This window comes from Ursus arctos, unplaced genomic scaffold, assembly GCF_023065955.2.
Source record: "Ursus arctos isolate Adak ecotype North America unplaced genomic scaffold, UrsArc2.0 scaffold_21, whole genome shotgun sequence".
Lineage (NCBI taxonomy): Eukaryota > Metazoa > Chordata > Mammalia > Carnivora > Ursidae > Ursus > Ursus arctos.
The window spans coordinates 3,166,428-3,190,962 of record NW_026622886.1 but is presented as its reverse complement, the minus strand read 5'-3'; the positions used below and the strand labels follow the sequence as shown (position 1 = coordinate 3,190,962).

General features: G+C 52.2%; 1 pseudogene; it reads left to right on the top strand.

The window, feature by feature from the left end:
* The first annotated feature begins 2,107 nt into the window (after positions 1-2,107).
* LOC113241575 (suppressor of cytokine signaling 5-like) lies at positions 2,108-8,593 on the top strand (annotated as a pseudogene).
* The last annotated feature ends 15,942 nt before the right edge of the window (positions 8,594-24,535 follow it).

Sequence of the window (24,535 nt, the reverse complement as noted above, 5' to 3'; positions counted from 1 at the left end):
CTCTGGTTTTAGCAATACAGAACACAGACTCCCTCCTCAGATGAACTAGGGTGGGGGAAGACAGGAGCCTTCCCAGAGGCCTGAGCACTCGGCAGCCTGGGTTCTCAGCCTTTCCCATCTGCCTGAGGCCTTAGGGACACAGCCAGTGGAGCAGGGAAGGGCTGGAGAATGGGGAGCTTCAGTGATCCCATCTGAAAAATCCACTCGAGGCCTCTAAGTGGTCTTCTGCTTCTGAGACTAAGGATGCCACAGGGACATGTTTCCACACAAGCATTGCCCGCATTGCCCGGGGGCCTCCATCCTGTAAGTGGGACAGGCAGGAAGAGGACTGGAGGCCTGGCCCTCATTACACTATGGGCCAAATTCAGGAATTTCAGGTCCAAGTCACAGAAAACCCAACTCAAGGTGGCTTTAAAAACTAAAATCTGGTGGGGGGGGGGATGCCTGGGTAGCGCAGTCGTTGGGCGTCTGCCTTGGGCTCAGGGCGTGATCCCGGCGATCTGGGATCAAGCCCCACATCAGGCTCCACTGGGAGCCTGCTTCTTCCTCTCCCACTTCCCCTGCTTGTGTTCCCTCTCTCGCTGGCTGTCTCTGTCAAATAAATAAATAAAATCTTAAAAAAAAAAACACCCTAAAATCTGTGGACTGTAGAGTAAGAGAAAAGCACACGGGTATTTGAGGTTTCAAGCAAAGCTGGATCCAACAAGACCTAGTTTCTCTGCCTCCAGCTCTTGGCTCCATGTTCTGGCAGCTGCTCCTGTCCCAGGCTGGCTCTCCCTTGGGGGATCTCAGTATTGTCCCCAGTCTTCTGGTACCTCCTTCCCTTCGCAGCCCGTGGAGAAAGAGAAGGTCTACTTCCGGAGAGCTTAAGTAGAAGTCTTTGCTCTGATTGGACGACTTGGGTCACGTGTCCATCCCTGACCCAATCACAGTAGCCATGAGATGGGCTATAATAATTGGTTTAAGCCAATCAGGGCCCACCTGGAGCAGAGACTGGGTCTACCCCACCCGCAGTGGGCTGGGAAACGTGCGGTCCTGTCAGGAGGGAGGGAAGGGAGTGGATGCCAAGGAGGGGAGCGCTCAGTGTCTGCTACCGTAGGACACACTCAAGAATAGCAGACAAGGACCCAAAGCATGTCCCTCAGTCCGCCCAGCAGAGCCTCCTGGAGACGGCGTGCTCTGTCAGAGAGGAAGTGGTTGAGCACCGGAAAGGGGGGAATCTCCCATCAAGGCTATTTCCGGTACCATCTCCCCATCTGGCCAGCCTGGAGCCCCGGGATGGGGGCAGCCTCCGTTGGCCAGAACCCAGGGCCTGCCTGGGCCGCTTGGGCAGCTGGGGACTGAGTAATCTGGGAAAAGTGCAGGCTGGAGAGGGCTGGGGCGGAGGAGCCATCTGACTCTTCCCTAACTCCAAAAAAGGGAACAGGAAAGGTCAGCTTAGGCTCCAGGAGGGTTCCAAACATGTAGCCTGACAAAAGCAGACAGCCCCGTCTGGGCTCAGCTCGCCTGGGCCTTTCCATACCTTGCTCAGCCAAGAACCCAGGGAGCAAGGCTGGGTGGGGATTACCCCATTGCTCAGATGCGGGGGCCGAGGCTCTGAGAAATGTAACTCACCCAAGGTCATCCAGAGAGGTAGGGCAAAGCGAGAACATGAACCTGAGCTCTCTCAGGCCAGCCTCCTCCCCCTGCCCCCTTCTGGTAGCCCAGCTTAGAGTCAGGCCCATCCCACCCACAGTAATGTGAGGGTGAGGCCACTGGTTGGGGGGTGGGGGGGGCATTCAATCCCCACCGCTCCCCCCTCCATGGTCCCTACTGTCTGGCAGGCCAGGAAGATAGAGAAAGGAGGGCTGCAGGGTCCAACTGGCCCAAGTTCAAATGGCTTGTGTGAATGTGGGCAAGGCAGTATCCTCATTTACGAAATGAAGAAACGAACACGTCCCTTCGAGGTCGCGGGGAGGAATGAATGACATCACGTATGTAAAGCAGCTAGCACAGTGCAGCCCGGGGCGAGTGTCCTATTCCTCCTCGCGTCAGGGAAGGAGTTGGTAAGGTTTAATTACAATATCCTGGCAGAAATGCTGTGATCCGCTGAGCCCAATGCTGCAAGATGGAGCCCGCAGAACTCTTCCAAGTAAACACTGAGAAACACAAAGGGGGTGGGACTTCGGTGAGAAATTAACCCGCAGTGCCCGAGTGGGGTTCCTCGCTTTCTGGGAGGGAGTCAGGCCCAGTTCCAGCGTTGTCCCCCCGCGGCTCGGCAGAAGTCCAGATGCTGCAGAAATCTGTTTCCACCCTTTCCCTGGGGACTGAGGACCAGAGCAGGACTTTCATCCCCTGAGCCTGGACTCAGCAGGGGCGAGGAGGCTGCAGACAGGGGGGCATTGTCCATCCCAGCCGGGCCAGATCCCGCGGCTGCCAGCCCATCTGGGGCACAGGGTCTCCATGGACCAGCCCAGCCATGTGTGTGTATTTGCCGGGGGGGTTGGTGTTTGTCCCCCAGTTGCCACTGGAGACCCAGATCCTACCACTGGACACTCTGTCCAGTGTCCCGACGGTGACCCCAGAGCATCTCCGACCAGCAGGCCTGGGTGGGGCCTGGGAAGACAAAGCCGCCTTTCGCTGCTGGCAGCTGGGTGGGCAGAGTGCGTCAGCCCACGGGCCAGCCAGTGAGACCTGGAAGTCAGCCTTGTTGCCCCCTCCCCCACACTCCATCACCACTCACGTCTTGTTTTTGTCATGACATGATATGACAGATGTTGCTTGTCAATTGTGCTGCAGAAGTCTCTCTAGACCCCAGCCCCTGCCGTCCAGCCGCACGGCTCCTCCATGCCCCCCCTCCCTCCTGGGGTCTCACAGTCTGTCCTGCCCCCATAGCCAGGGGGAACTTCCAGCAATGCTGTTCAACCACATCAGTCCCTGGTGTCAAGTCCAGTGCACATCTGCACAACATATACCAGACTAAGACCTCAGTTCCAAAATATGTAAAGAACTCCTACAGATCAATAAGAAAAAGAGAGGCAGCAAGTAAAAAGGAGCAAGAGACTTTGAGCAGACCCTTCACAACAGAAGTTGTGCAAGTGGCCTGTTCAGTCCATGAAGACATTATCCATCATCAGGGCAACGCAAAATAAAACCACAACAAGTTATCACTACGTACCCACCAAAACTGCTAAAAGGAAAAGTATAGAAAATATCAGCTGTTGGCGAGGATGCAAAACAACTGGGAGTCCAAGAACACTGGTGTGAAAGGAAGCGTATCTGGTACAAGCACTTGGGAAAACGGTTTGGCATTGTCTCCCCTCTACCCAGCAATCCCACCCGTGGGTTTATGTCCGACAGAAATGCGTGCATACTGCCACTGAAAGACATGGACAAGGTCATTTGTTGCAGCTTTATTCACAGTGGTCAAAGCCCAGAAATCACTGGAATACTCACGTACAGTGGAATGGAGTAAGGCTCGGTGAGGGACAAGCACTGCGGCCATAGGGACTCACCTCGCGCAGTGTTGGAGGACAGAAGTCGAACACAAAGGAGTGGACACCGTGGGGTTCCATTTATGTGAATTTCAGAAACGGACGAAATTGCACAAATCAGGACGGTGGTTATCAGGACAGGGGAAGGAGGCACAGTGCCTGGGGTGGGCGGGGGGCACAAGGGGGATTTCTTGGATGCTGATAATGTCCTAGTCTCTTGATCTATGCACTGGTTACACTGGTGTGTTTAGCTTCTGAAAATTCATCCAGCTGGACACTGAATGATACAGGCATTTTTCTTTACATATTAAAAAAAAAAAAAAATCCTCCACGTACACTGCCCAAATTCTTCCATGGCGGTTCCCAGCAGTTTATCGTCCGTCCCCAGGACATGCCATGCCATTGTCTCTGCCTGGAACCCCTTACCCAGTTGGCAAACATTCTGCTCTGGGGTCACACCACCCCCAGGAAGCCCTCCCTCCTGGCCCCAAACAGAGGCGGTTTCTCAGTCCTCAAAGAGCCATAAGGACCTTCATTTCAGCCCTTATTCCTCTGACGGTCACGCCACACTTGTTATGTCCCAGGCACATACACTTGTGGGTAAACAGTCATAAGTAATAGGTTACACTTAAAAAAATCAAATAATTGCGGAAATAGACACTGAAAGATTGCGATGAATGCCCCGAAGGGAAGTCCAGGAAGTCAGTGGAGAATAATGCCCTGGGGGGGGGGGGCTGGCTTACAAGGGGCTGAGTGCAGAGACCCAGAGAACAAATAAGAGCCAGGCCAGGAGACTGCGGGGTGGGGGTGGGGGGTGGCGGGGGCACATTTATATCCGTGATGTCTCATCTCAATCCCCAGGAGCATAGCACAGGTCCGGCGTGTTAGGTCTCTGGAAGGATTTTAGGGATGAGTGAGTGACTGACTGAATGTTGAGAGGCCGGCAGAGACAGGGAAATCAGAGGCACACTGGGTTCCCCACCACAAATGCACACCTCTGACTGGCAGAGCCAATGCAGGAAATAAAATTGGGGGTTCCCGGAAGCACAGACACATCCCCCCCCCCCCAGCAGTGAGGCACAAGCCAATCATTCCTTCCTTGGTTCGTCCTCACGGTTGGTAAATATTAATTGAGTACGAACTGCAAGCCAGGTTCTACAGTAGGGGCTGTTCCCTTCGCCTCTCATTCATTTCCAATTCCCAGTGGCTATTTCAACTTCTGGGATCTCTGGCGGTTTAAGTCTCTCCCGGCTTCTGGATGCTTCCCCATCCCGTACCCCAGTCCCTGTCCACTGGGCCAGGCAGGACTGTCCTGTGATCACCGGGGGGAAATCCCAGGGAACCTTGGGTTATACTGCCTGGCTGTTTACAAGCCCACACATGATTGAGAGGGCGGTTGTTCACCTTGCCAAAATAATGTCCGCTTTACCAGAGAATCCCCAATGCTATTTTCGTCTTCCCAGCAGGATTTCCCAGACACCCCTGGCAGGAGCGGGAGAAGGTACTGGCCTCGCAGAAGCAATCAGCCAGGCCTGGAGCGATTATGACAGTGTGTGCCTGAGACCCGGCCACCCCTCGCCTCGGCGTAAACTCGGAGCACGTTACACCCAGGTCGCCGGGGAGCGTGCCTGAGAAGTTTCCAGCGACACTGTTAGCAACAGCTGCGAAGAGGAGGCAACCAGGTGTCCCTCCCGAGGGAAAGGGGTAAGGAATGTGGGGGACGCATGTGAAAGGGAGAAGACGTAGCCCCATGGGTCAAACCGAAAGACCTGGTTTTGAGTAAAAAAGGAAATAAATAAAATGGGATGTCAGACGTGATCCCATTCGTGTACACTTAAAACGGATACACACACTCCCCAAAAAGCTGCATGCCTGTGGAGGGTATATATTTACTGAAGAGCATATCGTGAGTACATTAGAAGAGGATCTTTGGAGGGAGGGGAAGAGGGGTTGGCTCTGGGATGAGGGGAGAGCCGTACACACATACTTCATGTAAAATAAGACAGGGCCTTGCATGGACAGTGAAAGCACATGAAGAACAAAAGATTTTAGTGAACTGAACAATCTCCACTTGAAATAAAAAGTAAAATTTATATTTAAATTGGACTGCTTCTGAGAAGAAGTAGTAGATATACTTTTTCTTATTCCTCCCACTAAGTGCATCTAAAACCCTAATCATAGTATATAAAACAAGCCCAAGGAAGCTCTGAAGGGAGGGGAGAAGAAGGCAGATTAACTAGGGATCACAGGACCCAAGAAACAACACAGTGATGAGTTTCTTGGTTGTTGGATTTTTTTTTTTTTTTGCCTCATATATCTCAGACTTAAAGCTGAAGAAGCCAGCAATCTGGAAATGCCAAGGGGGTTGGATATCCCCCCCCCCAAAAAAAAACACAAAAGCCTACTCTATCTAGCCAAAGAACCAGAAAAGAGGCAGCCAGTAAGACAGAAAAATTTTAGACAATAATTGGTATACTCCAGCCAAACCCTTCAGAAAAATCTGTGGCCCCGTCCGTGCCAGCAAGACCACATGGGAAACCTAGACTTCCCCTTTCAGCAGAGTGTAAGGTGCTCCAATCTCCCTGCCAGGGTGCTATCGGGGAAGGCCAAGCAGAGGGCTGGGACTTTTCTCTCCACCCACACAGAAATCGGGAGCCTCACCAACTCTGGCATCAACCGAGGTCGAGGGGGGAGTTTGGGCTTCTAACCCTATTTGACAGCAATGAGGCATTTCCCCCACTTCCCCTCTTTAGAAGCATCCCAGGCAACTAGCTAAAGCAGAAGGCTGAACAAGATACAGAGTCTCATCACATGATGCCCCAAATATCCAGGTCTCAGTAGAAAATCAGTCATCATGCCAAAAGCCAGGGAGATCTCAAGCCAAATGTGCAAAGATGCCCACACCAAGATAAGAGAAGTGTTACGAACACATCTGAAACAAATGAAAACAGAAGTCTCAGCCAAGAAACAAAAGGTATAAACATTTAAAATACCATTTATAATTGCTCAATAAAGTAAAATAAAATGCTTAGGTGTAAATCTACCAAAATACGGACACAGGACTTGTGTGCTGAAAACTCACGGAAAGCTGATGACAGAAATCAACAAAGAAATGGAAAGACATACTATGTTCATGAAGACGACTCTACATAGCGAAGATGTCAGTTCTCCCCAAACTGGCGTACAGACTTAATGCAATTCCTGCAAAAACTCCAGCAAAATGTTTTGTGGCTACAGACAGACAACATTATTCTAAAACTGATATGGAGGGGAGGTATTTTTCATTCCGATGGGGGTTGGGGAGAGGGGGGCAAGAGTGAAGGGGGGAAGGTGGCTGGGGAAGGGGGTGCGGAGTCATCCATCAGAATCGGGGTCCTCAGGCCCCGGGGCTCAGTCCAGAGGAAGCGAGACTGCGCTCAGCTGGGCAGTCAGGGGGGACAGGATGGGACCGTCTGCCTGGCCGCAGGTGCCCCCGGATGAGACCATTCCGTGAGCCCAAATAGATCTTATAATCAATGGTAAAGTGGGGAAGATGCAAAATCACTTCAAATACAGGTGTCAGAATCTCTTCGGTCATGAGGGAGGGAGCCACAGGGAAGATGTGGACATGATCTCCAGCAGATGCTTGTCTGTGAAAGAGAGAAACATCAGTATAGGAGACTTCGCACCTCAGCAACAAAGCAGTCCCTTGAGAGAAAACGTTGCCTTGCAACTGGGATTAAGCCCTTCCAAGAATTCTTCAAGGAGAAACCAAAACTGTGCCACTGAAATTCCTCAGCGCAAGGGTAATGGTTCGTCCCAGGAGCAAGAATCGCCAGAAGAGATTCCTACTCTGGGCAAGCTCCGTGGGGTGGGAAGGGAAAACATTCCTGTTCGACAAAGACACAGAGTTCATTGGATACTGATAAGAAGTTTGGTAGGACTCTGGGGACTTCAAAGGAGAGAGAGGCGGTATGGCGTAAGCTCCGTCCATGATAGGGACAGGTGTCCGCAGAACTGTGGGAAGCCGCTCTCTGAGACAGAGGCTGTGCGACACTGTGGGCTTGTGTTTTCCCAAGAGAACTTACAGCAAGCAGTCAAAATCCCTCTTTTCTAATAAAAGAAAAATACACCTTTCTGAATTAAGGCTTGAGAAATGCCCGTTTCCTGCTGGCTCAGATTTAGCCCCAAAATGGCTTTTGATTAAACGGCATACAGCCCCTGTGAGTCCACACTCAACCTTTTTCGATACATTTGATCCATCCTTGGTTTCTACAGATGAAGAAGATAGGCTTTGAGAGAGAAGGCGGCTTAGTATTGAAGAGGGCATCGGCCCTCCTCCCAAGGCACAAATGCATACACTTGAGGCCACCTCACAGGTTAATCCGTTATGTAAACTGGGACAAAGTCAGCTCCTGGAATGACTGAAGTCAGTGGGGCCGGTACTGCAATTCCACAAGCTAACTGTGACTCAGAAGAGGACAGCCACCCTGTGTCCGCAGTCACGTAGGCAGAAGCAACGTCAGGTGTCTGGAAACAGCATGTCCACATTAGCAGACAGGGAGCCTGGCAAGTCCATAGGCCAATGGGTTATACGCACTGCCTCCTGCCGACTTGGACTTGCTTCAGATCACAGAATCCCTGGAACTAGGGAGAGATGGACCGTTAACAAAGCAGAAGCCCTCCTTGAAGTTCGGGAGACCTGAAGGCACATTCCTGCACGGGACTCTGCACAAGAGGACGACCTCTTCTCGGTGAGCCCTGCACGCCCGGATTGAACAGTGGCATCGCAAGCTCAGTTGTGACGCCCCTGCCCCGTGTGTATTTCACCCTCCACTATAACAGGACTTTGGGAACGTTAGAAAGATCCCAGTTCTTGCATGTTTTTTGAACCATTGCTTACTATATCACTGAACAGGACTTTCCCTTTTAGCCTGCGATCTATCTGCCGGCAGTCAAGCCTTACATGCGATGGGATTGATGGGTTCCCTTTACCATCAATGTTGCAGGATTTTTTCAGAGAGTATCACGATATGCAGAAAGTTCGAGTTCGCTGCTGAGAAGTCGAACCAGTCAAGGCAAAGGAAACTCTCCTGCCCTCAAAGGGCATTAACTCGATTGGCTGTTACTTACTCAGATAAATGTGGTGCCTGTGGAGACAACAGAAGACGGACCCACGGGTGTTCAGTAAGGCTACAAAAACATTTTGTCGATTGAGCGAACGGTTTGGTTTTTAATGACTGTTGTGATTGAGTAAAGCAATTCTGAGGCATTTGCTATGAAGAATTCTATTTCTTTTTTTTATTTTTTTTAAGATCTTATTTACTTACATGAGAGAGAGTTAGAAGAGAGAGAGCATGAGCAGGGGGGAGGGGCAGAAGGAGAGGGAGAAGCAGACTCCCCGCTGAGCAGGGAGCCTGACTCAGGGCTCGATTCCAGGACCCTGGGATCATGACCTGAGCCAAAGGCAGACGTTTAACCAACGGAGCCGCCCAAGTGTCTCGAAGAATTTTATTTCTTACTGAAAAATACATTATTAATACTGGATGAGTATTTCGACAGTGTGACTGATGTTTGAAATTGTTATTTTTTCGAAGAATTCTTCTATAACCTTCCAAAAGTAGTGCTGTTTGTAGTTACTATAAATCGAGCTTTGGAAGTCCAGAAAGATAAAGACTGCCTTCCTTTGAGAAAAAAAGAAAAATACAATTTCCTGGCCCCAAGGGCATAGTGCAGTTCACCGCAGTGTTGAGAGAACTTATAGTCAGTCTCCTGTCTCTTCTGCAAAAGGTGCTGTTAAGTACACCAGGTTTTCTAAACAGCGGCTCTTAAAAATTTAGGCTTATAAAGTTGGTAGTAGAATTTTATTCCAAGGCCTTAGGTATTGTTTTTTTGTTTTTTTTGAATGAGTGCTTTAACTTCAAACACATTGGGAAGAGCTACAATGCAGTCTTACGTGTGAGTTTTTTAAGTTAATACGTGCGGCCTTACTCGTTGGTTAGTTAAAGTCGGATCTGTTCCTGTGCCGGTGATGCGTTTGCGAACCACGAAGGAAGTGAGACTAGAAGATGCCCGAACAGGTCCGGTGATAACAGTGGTTGCCGATGTTGAGATTGTTGTTAAACTGCGATGAACAGTTTGGATGGCAGTATTTAGCTCTATTTCTAATGGAACATCTGAACCCCTAATTGCAGACTTGAAAGATACTGTACAGGGGCGCCTGGGTGGCTCAGTTGTGAAGCGTCTGCCTTCGGCTCAGGACGTGATCCCGGAGTCCTGGGATCGAGCCCCGCATCAGGCTCCTCTGCTGGGAGCCTGCTTCTTCCTCTCCCACTCCCCCTGCCTGTGTTCCCTCTCGCTGGCTGTCTCTCTGTCTGTCAAATAAATAAATAAAATCTTTAAAAAAAAAAAGATACTGTACAGCCATTGTACCCATACGTAACTGTCCTCAGCACCCTTTGCTCTACTTAGAATAGCAGACACTACTACTTGACTGAGCTGTTTTGGAGGTAATGCCAAGTTCTAGTGTTTGCTTCTGAGTATTGAACTGAACTTCCAGTTCTGTTCTGGACATTTCGCACTCGTCCAATCCATTCTTGTGTCTTTTTGTTAATGTGCTCTGGACCGCAGATGAGCACTCCTTTGTTTCCTCACCTGCTGCTACAGAAAGTTCTTTCCCATCCTGATGGCTACTGCCAAGGCTACAAAAAAGAAAAGCTGTATTTGTATGTAACACTAACCGTTTGACTGCTAATGTACGTCTCTGCTTGCTGTGCCTTCGTACGGCTGCTTTTTTGTGCTAATAAAGTATGTTTGGTATAAAAAATAATAAAATAAAATAAAATAAAACTGATCTGGAAAAGCAAAGGAACCGGAATCACTGAAACAATTTTGAAAAAGAATAAGAGGAACCAGTCCACGTGATTTATCAAAAACCTGATATACGAAGCAGGTAAGACTTCTTACATACCTACAGTAAGCAAGACTGGGTAATATTGGCAGAGCAAGTGGCACAGATCAATGGACCGCATTAGAGCACCCGGAAACAGACCACACAAATATTTGCATTACGATAATGCAAGAGCGATTCGAGGGAGGAAAGACAGACTTTTAAGCAAATGGTATGGGAGCAATTAAACATCCATAGGTTAAAAAAACAAAAACAAAACAGAAACAAAGACACCTCGACCTAAGTCACACCTTACACAAAAATTAATTCAAAATGGACCACAGGCTTCTATTGGAATGTAACACTAGAAAACTTTTAGAAAAAAAGCACAGGAGAGAAACTTGGGGATCCAGGGCTAAGCAACTGGGGCTCAAACTGCACAGCAAAAGCATGAGCTGTCAAAGGAAAGATCGATGAATCAGACTTCTTCAAAATGTAAAACGTTTCCTTCGTGGAAGAGTCCCTCTTTTTTTTTTTTTTTTAAAGAATTATTTATTTATTTATTTGGGGTGGGGCCAGAGGGAGGGAGAATCTCAAGCAGACCCCCGCTGAGCGCAGAGCCCAACCCCAGGCTGATCTCACAACCCTGAGAGCATAATCTGGAGTGGAAATCAAGAGTGGGATGCTTCACTGATGGAGCCACCCAGGCGTTCCCATGAAAGTCTCTTAAAAAGCAGAAGAGCCGAAAGCTCTTGATTTTGGCCTGGGCTGTGATCTCAGGGTCATGAGATCGAGTCCTGCGATGGCTGCACACTCAGAGGGGGAGTGAGCACACTTCACTTGGTCTGCTCGGGATTCTGTTCCTCTGTCCCTCCCCTGCGCTTGCTCACTCTCTCTCTCTCTTTCTCTCTTCTCTAAAATAAATAAATAAATCTTAAAAAAAAAAAAAAGCCGAAGAGAAACTAGACTGGGAGGAAATATTTACAAACCACTTCTCTGACCAAGGACCAGCGTCTAGAACCTACGAAGAATGCTCAAAATGCAACAGCAAAAAGAAAAAAACAAAGAAAAAACAAAGAAAAAAGAAAAAATCCAGTTAGAAAATGGGCAAAACACACGAAGAGACATTTCACCAAAGAGGATATGCAGATGGCAGACAAACGCATGCAAATATGTTCAACATCATTAACCAGGAGTGAAATGCAAATTAACCCCCCATGAGCTATCACTGTACACGGATCGGAATTGGCTCAAATGAAAAAATGGTGAAAAGACCAAATGTTGGCAAGGATGCGGAGAAACCGGACCACTCACACATTGCTGGTGGCAACATGGAAAGGTACAGCCACTCCGGAAAACGATCTGGCAGTTTCTTTAAAAGTTAAACATGGAATTGCCATTCAACCCAGCCATCGCACGCCTGGGCATTTGTCCCGGAGAAACGAAGACTTATGTTCACACCAAAACCTGTACAGGGATGCTCATAGCAACTTTAGTCATAATAGCCCAAATCTGGAAACAACCCAGATGTCCTTCGACAAATGAATGCCTGAGCAAACTCCATCTATCCGTATCATGGGAAACGACTCAGTAACAAAAAGGAATGAACCAGTGATCCACACAGCAGCCTGGATGGCTCTCCAGAGGTTATGCGGAGCCACAAAAGCCAATCCCAAAAGGTTACATACTGTAGGATTCCATGTATATAATGTTCTTGCAATGACAAAATTGCAAAAATGGGAAACGGATTAGTGCTCGCTGGGGGTTCGAGAGGGGGCAGGGATCGAAGGGAAGTGGGCATGGCCATTAAAAGGGCAACAGGAGGGTCCTTGTGTTCGTGAAAGCATTTGGTATCTTAACTGCATCCGTGCGGACGTCCTGGTTGTGATGTTGTATGTACAGCTTTGCAAGGTGTTCCCATTGGGGGAATACAGGCAAGGGTTACAAGGGACTCTCTGCATTATTTCTTCAAGTTGCATGTGACTCTGAGGTTATCTCAAAATAAAAAAGTTAAATTTTCAGGGGCGCCTGGGTGGCTTAGTCGGTGAAGCGCCTGCGTTTGGCTCAGGTCATGATCTCAGGGTCCTGGGATCGAGCCCAGGGAGCTTGCTTCTCCCTCTGCCTGCCGCTCCCCCTTCTTGAGCTCTCTCTCTGTCAAATAAATAAATAAAATCTTTAAAAACATTTTTTTAAGTTGAATTTTCAAAAGGCATTAGCCAGAATCACCTCCCTCTTCCTCTCGCCGAGCCCCCACTGCATGAGAGCTGAGGCTGATGCCCAGTTTCGGGGGACCGAGCTGCCATCAAAAGTCCAGCTGTGGCGGGGGAACCAGGGTGGCAGCCCCACAGCCCTCACCTCCGAGGGAACCCAGAGAGTTCTGACCAGAGCCAGATGCTCACAGCAGGCGACCGTTGTTCTACATTAGGTGACAAGAAGGGAATGGTGGATCCCAGAAAATATAGACTGCTCAGCTAGACATTAACCCTGGCCGACCCCCAGGGTGGACAAGGACGGAGATGGTGCGCGAAGACAAAGGAGGAATACCTACGTCGCCGGAGCCAACGCGGCTTCGAGGAATAGTCCTGGTGGCTGGCCAGGTGTCTGCGTTTGTCCAGGCCCACTGGCTGGGGACTCCGAGGAAAAGCCAGGGTCCCTACATGTGGAAAAAGCACTCTGTGAGTGTCCCTCTCAGACATCCTCGCGCTAAGCTGGAGACGTGGGGCCAGGCTGGGGTTGTGGCCGCTGGTGGGGTAAGTGAGTGGGTTCGTAGCCGCCCCCGATGCGCAGTGGGCGTTGGTCCACGCGGGACCACACATGCTTCTGTTATTGATCGTTGCTAGAAAACGCCCACGTCTGCGAGTTGTTTTTTTTTAGCAGTCTCTCTCTGTCTCTTCTGTCTCTGTGCCCCCGCCCAACCCCCCCCAACTACTTCCAGAATTCTCCTTTCCCAATCTTTTCCTAGAGCTAGAAAGGACCTCAAAGGACTGTCTGGTGCTGCCTTGAGACCCCGAAGGTGACCTGGCGTACCCCTGTCCTACAGTCCAGGGTGCTGTCGCTTAGAGACGGGACCTGGTTGCCCTATCACGCAGGAAGCCAGGATCAGAACTCAGGTATCCGGCTCTCTGCCCAGCTTCACTTGGTCAGGGTGGGGGAAAAGGAAAGCCCCCACTGCACCTGGGGAAATGATGGCCAGAGTCCCCTGCCCCAGCGCCTCTCTCCATCCCCGCAGCCATGCCGTGGCTCAGTCACATTCAGCCAGCAGTGCACGGTGAGAGCCTGCCGTATGCCAGGCACGGCTACAGACTCTGAGAAAGCAGCCGTGCAGAAACAGACACAGACCTCCTCGCCCCCTGGGGCTCTCAGTCACACCTGCTCCTCTGGTCGCTCCACCCACCCTCCGCTCTTCCTCTGCGGCCATCTGAGACTCCTGGAGGCACACAGGGGCCCTGGCAGCTCTGGGCCTGTGGGCCTGGGTCTCCTATTTGTGTAAGACCTATATTGACTTTTGAGGTTATTTCCAAATAGATCTGCATGCAGTCACTGAATGGCTTGTTGTGTTATGTTAATTTGATCGATGTAAGATAACTAAAATAGCACAAATTTGCTAACCCCTACTTAGGTATTTCTTCATGCTTTTCATATAACCAAAAGCCTCAACAAAATGGAAGTTTCCAGGCCTCCCTGTACCTGCATGAGGTTCAGGAACACCAGCCCCCTCCTGATGGGTCCCACAGCCTCCCCTGCCACAGGCCCCTGTTCCTCCCGTAGGCTCCTTTCTGGAATGGGGAGGAAAAGAATCCTGCCCCGCGAGCAAGAGGGCTAGGGTTCGAGTCCTGACCCCACCGGTTACTCATAAGACTTTGAGTCAGTTCCCTCTTCCTTTGTGGCTTCAGTTTCCCCATCTGTGAAATGGGAACAGGGTGATGACCCTCAGGGTCCCTTTCCACGCCGACTGTATGATCTCCCTCACTGGACTTCAGCTCCCCCACGTCCGTGTCTCTCCGCAGCTCAAGTTCCTCGCGTGGACACGGTAGGTCTTCGGGAAACAGACACAGGACGCGGGACCAGGAGCTTTGCTGAGCTGACCCCGAGCTTTCCCTTCTAAACACTCTTCCATTCCTGCCTCTCCAAGCATGGCTCCTGGACCCGCAGCACTGGCCTCGCCTGGAGCTTGTCAGAGCACAGAGAAGCCGCGTTGGCTCCTGCAGTTGAAGTAAGCCTCCTTCGTCTTTACACACCATCGGTGTCTTTGTCCACCCTGGAGGTCTGCCAGGGATTCTGTCCAGCTGTCCAGTTTATATTTTCTGGGATCCGCATTTCCCTTGTCAGCCTGTGAAACATTTGCCTGCCGTGAGCCTCGGGCTCCGGTTACCTCGGCGGCGATGCCCTGGCCGAGTCAGACTCTGCGTTCTAACGAGATCCCTAGGGATTCCTCTGTACATTAAGCTTCAGGAAGCGGCGTCTCAGAGCCAAGAATCCTAAATCCCGCTACCCAGGCCAACATACTTGTTGAGTCAATTAATCCATCAGTGATATGTCTGCTAATGAATTCCAGCACCTTTCACTGCCGGGGTCTCGTGTCGGGGAGGAGTCTAGCACTTTCCAGGTGAGCATCTAGGTAGCCACTGGGCTCCTGTGTTCACAGGGTCAGCCCCCGTGTGGTCAGCACAGACCCAGAACCCAGGCCCTACCCATCTGCTCCAAGGAACTGACCCCACCAGGCTGTGACCAAGTGGTCCCATCAATTGGGGTCCGGCTGCAATGAGCTCAAACTTTCTTTTATTTTATTTTTCAAGATTTTATTTATTTATTTATTGGAGAGAGAGAGAGCACAGAGGGAGAGGGAGAAGCAGACTCCTGGTGAGCAGAGCGCCCCATGTGGGGCTCGATCCCAGGCCCCGGGGATCATGACCTGAGCCGAAGGGAGATGCTTCACCGACTGAGCCACCCAGGCGCCCCAAGCTCTTCGAAAGGCCAGAAACTTTTAAGGGCCAGAAAGCCAAGGCATTTCTCCCCACCTCAGCTCAGCCTCTGCGCCTAACACAGGAACACACACACGCGCGCACGCACACGCTAGGCCCTGGCTAAGCCTCCTGAGTCACAGGGTGACTCACAGGCACGCCCCTTCTCCCCTGATCTTCAAGGGGGAGACTGGGAAATTGGGAGGGGAAAAGACGTGTCTCAGAGCCAAACCTGTGGAAAGTGACTTTGGACCCTGCTGGACTGAGAAACTGCCAGGCCAGGGTTGGGGGGTCTGGGCGTCCCGCCTGTGCTCGCCTGGGAAACAGGGCAAATCACCAAGTCAGCAAGTCCTTCCTGGCTCAGGAGCCCCACAGGACTGTGTTGAGGAAGTCACTGCGGGACAAGGTGGGGGGTGGTGGGGGGTGGAGGGGGATAACATCGGGACAGGCACCGCCCCCAGCTTCGCAGGGAGTTCTTGGGGTGGGAGCCATTCCGACTGGCAGCCAACCACCTCCAGTAAACCCCTGGATACCCCCACCCCAACCCTGACCTCACATGAGGGCCTATATCCACCCAGGGGGGTGTTTGTACACAGGGCAAGGAGTCACTGGATCTCCTAAGATGAGTGGATGAAGCCTAGGCCTGGCCAGTCCACACTGGTTTGGGTGTCCTGTTATCTGCCGCTCCCCACTGCCCCACCCCTCCCAGGATGTGGGCCTCCTATGGGACTAGAGCAGGTGAGCGGTGGGCTGAGGGAATGTGGGGCCTGGGGGTGGGGCCCCTGGGGTTGGGACAGCCATGTCACTCACCCCCTTGAGACTGGGGCCCACCTCAGTTTTCCTATTTGGGTAATTTCCTGCCATTGCTGACTCTTCTGGGGCTGTTAAACCGTGGCTTAGGAAAGAAAAGGGGGGTGCCCTGGGACTGCCCTTGGCAGGGCTAGCTGGAGACAGGGGTCAGGAGGAGGAACCTTGGAAAAATGGACACTTCCTCTTCCTGCCCCCCAGCTGCTGGGACAGTTGCCTGAAGTCCCACTCACCCACTCAAACCCCTCTCCTCCCCCCAGGATCATGCTCTGGGCTGAACCCTGGACCCCATTCTCCCACCCAGCCGGGCATATTTGGGGAGCAGGTGAGCCATGCCTGACCGGAGACTCCCGGGGAGGCAGAGGTGGGCAGTGGGATCGCCTGGGTCTGGGAGCTTCTCCCTAGCATTGCCCAGCAGCTTCCCAGGCCCCCAACAGGTGGCCGTGGAGCAGGGCTGGGGGAGGCCTCAGGCGGCCCCCACGCCCCTGCTTTCCGCTTTGATTAGCAGAAACATTCCTACATCTGTCTCGGGAAGACAGCCTGCTCCCATCGTCAATCACCCAGGAAACACAAACACATTCCGGCTGCGCCCTGACCTTCTTCCCACAAAGTCATGGGCACCCTCAGGGCTCCCCACCCCCACTCCAGAGCCAAGGGGACAGGTGTGAGGGAGAAGCCCCCCCCACCTCCCGCCCCACCAGACCTCAGCTTCTGCCACAGCAGAGGAAGGTCTGAATCACAGCCCTCACTACCTCGCCTCCCTCCTTACACACACACACACACACACACACACGCTCAGGAAAACAGAGTTGCCAGCAAAACACGGATACACTCAGCCACTCCCACAGACAGCTGTGCACACACGCACAGACACAGACCACTAAGCACGAACCACAGAGAAGGGGGCGAATGCACACACAGCTTTGGCCCCTCCTGGGCTGAGCAGCGAGAGGGCAGAGATCTCGGCTCTCCCATATCTGGCACACAGTAGGTCTGCAGTGACTGGCACACAGCACAGGTCACCTTTGGACCTTCCCTGTGTCACACCTATTTCTTCCATTGTCCTCTCTCCCTCCTAGGATATGAGCTCTGCCTGGACAGGATTTTTCTCCCGTTCACAGATGCACCCCGACACCCAGCACGGGGCTTGGTACATAGTGGGTACTCGGTGAACGTTTGTGAATGGCTGGGCAGCCCCACTCCGACACAGCGCCACCCACTGACCTGCAGTCACCACCCTCATCCCCAGAGCCAGGCTCCCCCAATAACTGCCCACTTGCCGAGAGAGCAGCTGTGATCTCACCACCTTCCTGGGACCCAGGGCATCCCAGGCCCTTCTCCCTTGCCTAGCTCAGGGGTGCCACCCTCTGACCCTATGACCCTCTCGCCTCATCTCCCCTGCCAGCTCCTGACCCCTGTCCTAGGACATGGTCCTGCCCACCCCACCTCCAGCCCCTGGCCGATCCACCTGCCACAGGCTAGCCTCGCTCAAGGTCAGGTTCACACCTCCCTCCCTTCAAGCTGTCCTCCAGAATCATCCTGGGCCGTGCCAGTCTCTCCCGACCTGTGCGAGGAACAGGACACCCTCAGTCCCTGTCTCGGGGGCCCAGGGTAAATAGGCAATGACAACACAGGGGGCAGATTAGTACCGCGATTGGGGGCGTGCAGGCGGCTGGGGGGACCCAAGGAGGTGACGCCCAGCAGAGACGGCTCCCTTCAGTTACCTTTGGCCTTTCGTGTGGACGGAGGCCCTGGCGTGCCTGTCAGTGGGCATCACCGCGCCTCCCACCTCTTCTCCTCCAGCCATGCAGAACTCCTGCTCCCCGAGCTCCTGAGCTCGCCCTCCTCCAGCCTGTGCTCAGACCTGTAAGGGAGAAATACACGCTCGCTCTTCCATGCTTCCGGGGGTGCAGTTTGCACCACAACGCTGGTGGAGCAGCCCTACCGTTTGCTAGGCTTGCACGTGCACTTGTTTACTTGATACCCTATTATCAGTACCCCCCTTTCGCAAAAGAGGAAACCGAGGCACAGCGAGGCGACCCCACGCCTGAGGGAGAGGCAGAGGCTGCAGGGCTCCGGAGCTTGAACACGAACCCTTCCCCAGACCTCCTTCCCCAGAAACGGGGGGTGGCGCCGGGGCTCTGCTCCCAGGTATGTCTTCTCGCTTTCTTCTCTCTGGCCGCAGTTAACTTGGTCCTCACCCGGGGAGCCCTGGTCTCCAGGAGAGAGGCCCACAACAGCCCTCCTTCCCAGCCGAAGCCCTCATGGCCCACAGAGCAATTTCACAGGCTGTGTCTCCTTTAATCTTCCCAAGAGCCTGGGGAGACAGCTGTCTCTCCTTCCATCTTATACATGATGGGACATCAGAGAGTCGCACGTCTTGCCCGCGGGCGGAAAAGAATAGGAGGTCAGATAAAAGGGAATGTCTATTGGGCTGTGTGACAGCGTATTCTGTGAGAATGCGTTCAGTTGCAAGTACAAGAAACAAAAATCCAACGGATATTGGCTTAGGGAAGAAAGACAGGGGGTTCATTTTTTTCCATCCCCAGGAAATTAGGATGGTAACCCCGGCATTATCAGGTGGCTTGACAACGTCAGGGCTGGGGTTTCTTTAGCACCCTTCTCACGTCATTACTGCAAAAAGGCAGCTGATCTTCCGAGCATCCTGTCTGCATTCAAAGCAGGAAGAAGGGAGAATAGGGAAGGGCTATGTCCCTGTAAGTATCTAGCTTTTTATTGAGAAAGGGCCTCCACTGTCACCCTCCTTCCAGACCCCACAGATCTCCTCTTGCACCCCATTAGTCAGGTAGGGTCACATGGCCACACTGAGACCAACCACGGGTCCAAGGGAATCAGATGTTCATGAATGGGTTAGGCCACCCACGGTCCATCCTCTGATGCTGAGATCACAGCATTTCTGCTGGCCCCATAAGCAGATCAGGGTTTTGTTTCTCGGGAAAAGGGAGGCCGGCCACTGGGCAGGTAAGGCAACAGGCAAGCTGTGCTCCCCCAGATACCATGCTAATCAGTGTCATACATCATCTCACTTGGGCCTCATGCAACCTTATAAAGGTCAGGACTGTTTGATGTTAATTTTGCAAATGAGGAGACAAAGCTAGGGAGCACAGAGCTGGTCTGTGTTCTTCACCTACCACATGCCAGGTCGTGAAAGACTCAGACCCCCGAAAGCAGGAAATTGTCCAAAGGGACCGCTGTCAGGCCCCGCTCACCACCCACCTCTTGGACCCATCGATCACCCTCCTGTCTACACCAGAAGTATCAGCCACCCGTGTTCTCCAACTCCCTTGCAGATGGGGCTTTCAGAGCTCAGCAACCCAAGAATTGAAAACAAAACTCAGGCTGGGAAGGAGCAGAGCACCTCCCCGCTGAGCCCCTAGGACAGCAGTGCCCAGTGCTGGGCACACCTCGCAGGGGTGTTCTGAGTGGTGACCTCACGGGCTGCCTGAGAGGATTGGACCTGTTTGCAGACCACAAGCCCAGGTCCTCAGCTCACTTATGACTTAGGAGTCACCCAACAGCCTTTGAATATCCCTTGAGTATCTGTTCTTTGAACATCCTTTTCTACTTACCTTAACCGGAGCTGGTTTCTGTGGCCCACAATGAAGACCCGCGCCTCATATAGAAATTGGTGCCCGGAGCGGTTGCAGGCAATGGGTGTTGAAGGAAATTCAGAGTAGATGGGATTGGGTAGCTGGACTGCTTGGGACCAAAGACCGTAAAAATTCAGCACGGAAGAAGAGACCAGCTCTGAAATCCTCCAGCATGCAGAGGGAAAGAGGAGTTCAGGGTCACCACCAAGAATCACCTGGAATGAAAAGCTTGTCGAAAGCAAGACTCAGACTGAGGCTGCATCACCTGGGAAGAGGCAAGGGTGAGACGTTGGGTAGAGGCTGCTGGATCTCACAGGGCTGGATCATTGAAGAACCAGAGGACAAGCTCCCAAACCCTAGGCGCTTGGCTTGAGACCCGGATCACGAACTGAGGACTTCCGTGCTAAGAGTTTTTTGGGTTCTTGCAGCCGCCAGGCTGAGATCGCAAGAAATGAAAGCTAACGTTTGAGCCTGCGGAATGGTGAGCTCCCTCAGCGGCTCACCGGCTCTGCTCTGTGGAAGTCAGGCCCTTGGCTGGGAAAGAGTGAACTTGGCGTTTGCATAGAGCCGTGTGGGAAGGTTTGGGGCGATGCTGAACCCCCGGAACCCCTGATCCCCCCAAGCCCCTTGCAGGCTGAAGCAGCCTCTCCTCGCTGTCCCATAAGGCTGGTCCTGCCTTAACGGGGCCCCTTTAATGACCCTCCCCCACGACCCCAATGCCCCCATGTTTTCAGACCACAGTCGGGTCCCCAGACTGGACAGGACTAAATATCAACCCCAGACCAAAGTCTGGGCAAAACTTTGCTGTTTCATAGGATCAAAAATCTGGAGACAGTTTGCGAATGGATCCATTGAGCTGAATTTATACCCGCCGGCCATTCTGGATTCAGGGTGTGGGTCTCAGCTGGGGTGGCTCTGATTGTTTCCAGGGCTGGTGGTGGGGTTGGCAGGTATGCTGCTAAAGCCTGACTCAGCGGTGGCCCATGCCCACTGAGATGGAGGTGACAGAAATGCCCAGGTACAATGGAGAGACAGAGCTGTGAATTAACGATGGGTGACCCCCACACACGTAACCACAACCCCTTCACCAAGATGGCGTGAACCGCCTTGCGGATGCCCCCTAAGAGCTTTCAGAAGGCCTCAGTGTCCCGGTTGGGATCCCGCCAGTGGCCTGACTCCTGATTTCTAGGGTAAAAATCAAGACCCTGGGAGGCACAGGCTCCGTGGCAACGGTGACTGCCAGGGGAGGGGTGAGAACATCACTATAACAGTAGCCGGACCAAGTGGCCATCCCAGTGGTCTGACCAGCAGGGACTCATGGAGCTAATGGATCACAAGTTCCCCAGGGCGAGAATGGATCAGCGACCCACAAGGACATGTGGCTTTTATAACCAGAGAGACCCGGATCTGGTAAATAGAAGCCTGGCTTGAGGGATGCCTGGGTGGCTCAGTTGTTAAGCGTCTGCCTTCGGCTCAGGGCGTGATCCTGGCGTTCTGGGATTGAGCCCCACATCAGGCTCCTCTGCTGGGAGCCTGCTTCTTCCTCTCCCACTCCCCCTGCTTGTGTTACCTCTCTCGCTGGCTGTTTCTCTCTCTGTCAAATAAATAAATAAAATCTTAAAAAAAAAAAAAAGAAGCCTGGCCTGAGCCCTTCCCCCCAACACCTCTCCCACCTCAGATGGAGACATGCGATCCCGCCTCCACCCCCAGACTGAGTCTGTCCACTAATCTCCCTCACACTGCCCCGAGGGCGCTATGGCCATTTACAGGAGAACACGGCTCCGAGAAGCAGGGGGAGGGGGTCTGAGCCTCGCTGAGTCCTTGTTTCCTCATCTGTAACAGGAGGACAATAACATCTGCCTGACAGGATTGTGGGGTTAATTGAGCGGAATTAACAGGACAGTGGCTGGAGTATAAACTCCCATTGCCTACAGCTGAATTGTAATCCCTCTGTGATTTTGTGTTCATTCTTCCATTTGTTTCCATCTTCATTCCACTGCAGTATCGTCGGCCCTGTGCTGGGCACTGAGAGCTCCAAACTAACAATCCCTACCAACGACTGAGGGTAAAGTACGTGCCGGGAGCAGTGCTCAGCCTCCACGTCTCTAACCTAGGCAATAGGTCTGCAAGGTCATGCAGCAGGAGGTAGCAATGCTGGGATGGGGACCTAGTTGTGTTCTCTCCACTGTGGCATCAAGCTTCTCGGAAGTTAATAAAATGAGGTGGCAAATACAGAGCTTGGGACATGGTGAAAGTGATAGAGAGAGAAGGAGGGGTATGGCTCAAAGAGTGGTGGATGGATAGATGGATGGATGGATGGATGGATAGATGGATGGATGGATGGATGGATGGATGGATGGATGGATGGATGAGTTGATGGATGGGTAGATGGATGAATGAATGGATGAGTGGAAGGACAGATGAATGGATGGACAGGTGGGTAAGTGGATAGATGGAGAGGTGGATGAATGAATGGAAGGGTGGCTGGACATGAATAGATGGGTGAGTGAATGGATAGGTGGGCAATGCATGGATGGTGGGTAGGTAGATGAATCGATGGGTGGGTGAGTGGATGAATGGGTAGATGAATGAATGAATGAATGGATGAGTGGATGGACAGATGAACGAATGGACAGGTGGGTGAGTGGATGATGGATGGATGAATGGATGGATGGATGGATGGATGGATAAAGAGATATAGACACAGAGAGATAATGACTAGATAGACTTAGAAGATGGATTTGGCATGACCTCTAGCCCTCAAGGAACTTCCAGTCAAGGAAGATGCAGTGCTAAGCATGGCCCTAGCTGGGACACTGAAATATCTGCAGTTAGGGCCACCGTCAGAGTCTGCAATTTTCCAGCCACAACCTAGTGTGCGACGCAGATCAGCCGGGCAGGCAGTGACCTGGGGCAGACACACTCGATCGCCCCAGTAACAGATCTTTTTGTTCATCTGTTCAACAGGCGTTCATTGAGCATGTCGTCCCAGGCGGTATCCTGGGCTCTGGGTAAAGAGTCGTGCGCGACGTACCTCCACGTGGCCATTCCAGTATGGGGTGGGGGAGGGTGCGGACAAGGAGGATGCACGTGTAAGTGAGCCAGATGAAGATAAACAAAGCAGGGCAAGAAAGGGGGGCTCCGGAGGCCAGGGGCAATTCTGCTGGAGAGGCTGACTCTTCCATGGAGGCCCGAAGGAAGGGAGCGAGGCCCAGATCTGGAAGGAGCAGCGACTTTGCCAGGATCACAGGGACTTACGCGGACGAATCAGACTAGAACCCAAGCAGTGCACAGGTGCTGGGGTTCTGGGCTTCCCGACCTGATGCTGCAGATGGTGGAAACACACCAGATACGGTGCCAGCAGAGGGGCTGCTGCTGGGGATCCAGGCGGGCGGGAGCTGTGTGATCTCAATGCCCTAAACCCCTCTGCCATCACGTCACCGTTCCTTTCTCCCTCCGCTCCTTCAACAACCCTGTATGTTCGGATATTTTACTTTTACGCTGTCAATGTTCACTCTTTTGTTGTTTTCTGGAGGCGGTCAGTGCTAGGCCTCTAAAGAGGGCCCCAGCTCTGCTCTAGTGGAGGGACAAGAGCTGCTGGCTGGGACACAGAAGCTCCTCAGGAGAAATGAGGTCTGAGCTGGGCTCAAAGAGAGGAGAGGCGTTTGTAAGGTGATGCCAAAGCCCAGACCAGCCTCGTGGCCACATCCTCTCTTTCCCAGAAAGAAGGGGGCTATTTATCAGGATTAGGTTAGAAAACCCAAGATAGGAGTAGCTCAAACAGAAAAATTTCTTCCTTTCTTATGTAAAAACTCTTGGGGTGTCTGGCTGGCTCAGTTGGTACAGCATGTGACTCTTGATCTCAAGGTCATGAGTTCAAGGCACAAACTTGAACTAAAACTTACTTGAAAAAAAAAAGAATAAAAACTCCTAAGCTAGGTAGTCAGGTGGCAGGGACCCGGCCTCTTCCATCTTGCTCCACCAATCTCAGTATTTAGCTTTAACCTCATGGCTCAAGATGGCTGCTTGAGTACCAGACATCACGTCTGTATCACAGCCAACAGGATAGAGGAAAGGATAAAGAAGGGAATGCCTTCTCCCCAGCAGAATGGTTTCTAGAAGAATGCCACTTTAGGTTAGCAGTTCTAAGACCCAGAGAGGGCCCACCAGGCCCCTGGAAAGCCCATAGCACTGCTGCTGTTTGAGATGGTGTCTGGGGAGGGAGATATAGGCAGCTCTGCCTGTCTCCCCCAGGGAAGTCCCTGCTGCCTTCCATGGAACAGCATAGCGGTTGGCCGCTTCCAAGATGCCACTTGCGCCGGGCCCTCCAGCGCCCCCCTAACTCCCACCTCCTACTGGAGGTGTCTCCCATCCTCCCAGCCAGAGCTTTCTCTGGTGCCCTGGGAACCCAGAACATTCAGGGCTTGGGGGAAAGGGAGGGTCCTACAGAGTTGGGCAGGCAGGCTACATTTCCAGCTAAACCCCTCTGACCTGTGCTTCCCGCCACAACCACAGACAGACTCCAATTCCCCAAGTGTAGGACAAGCAGTCCCAGAAGAATTTAAACCAGATTGCTATAAAAGCCCTTGCTAGAGACAGACATAAGGTCGGGGCTCAAGAAGGTGAGCGAATGAGTGAGTGAATGAATGAATGAGTCAATTAATTAACTGATCACTCAATCATGCTGTTATTCAGTCTAAGTTCAGCCAAGTTGTCACCCAGCTTCCATTTACATACTTCCAGTGACAGGAAGATCACTACTTCCAGAGGCAAAATGGTTTCAGTTTTAGTTTCCCCATCAGCCCCAGTCTGCCT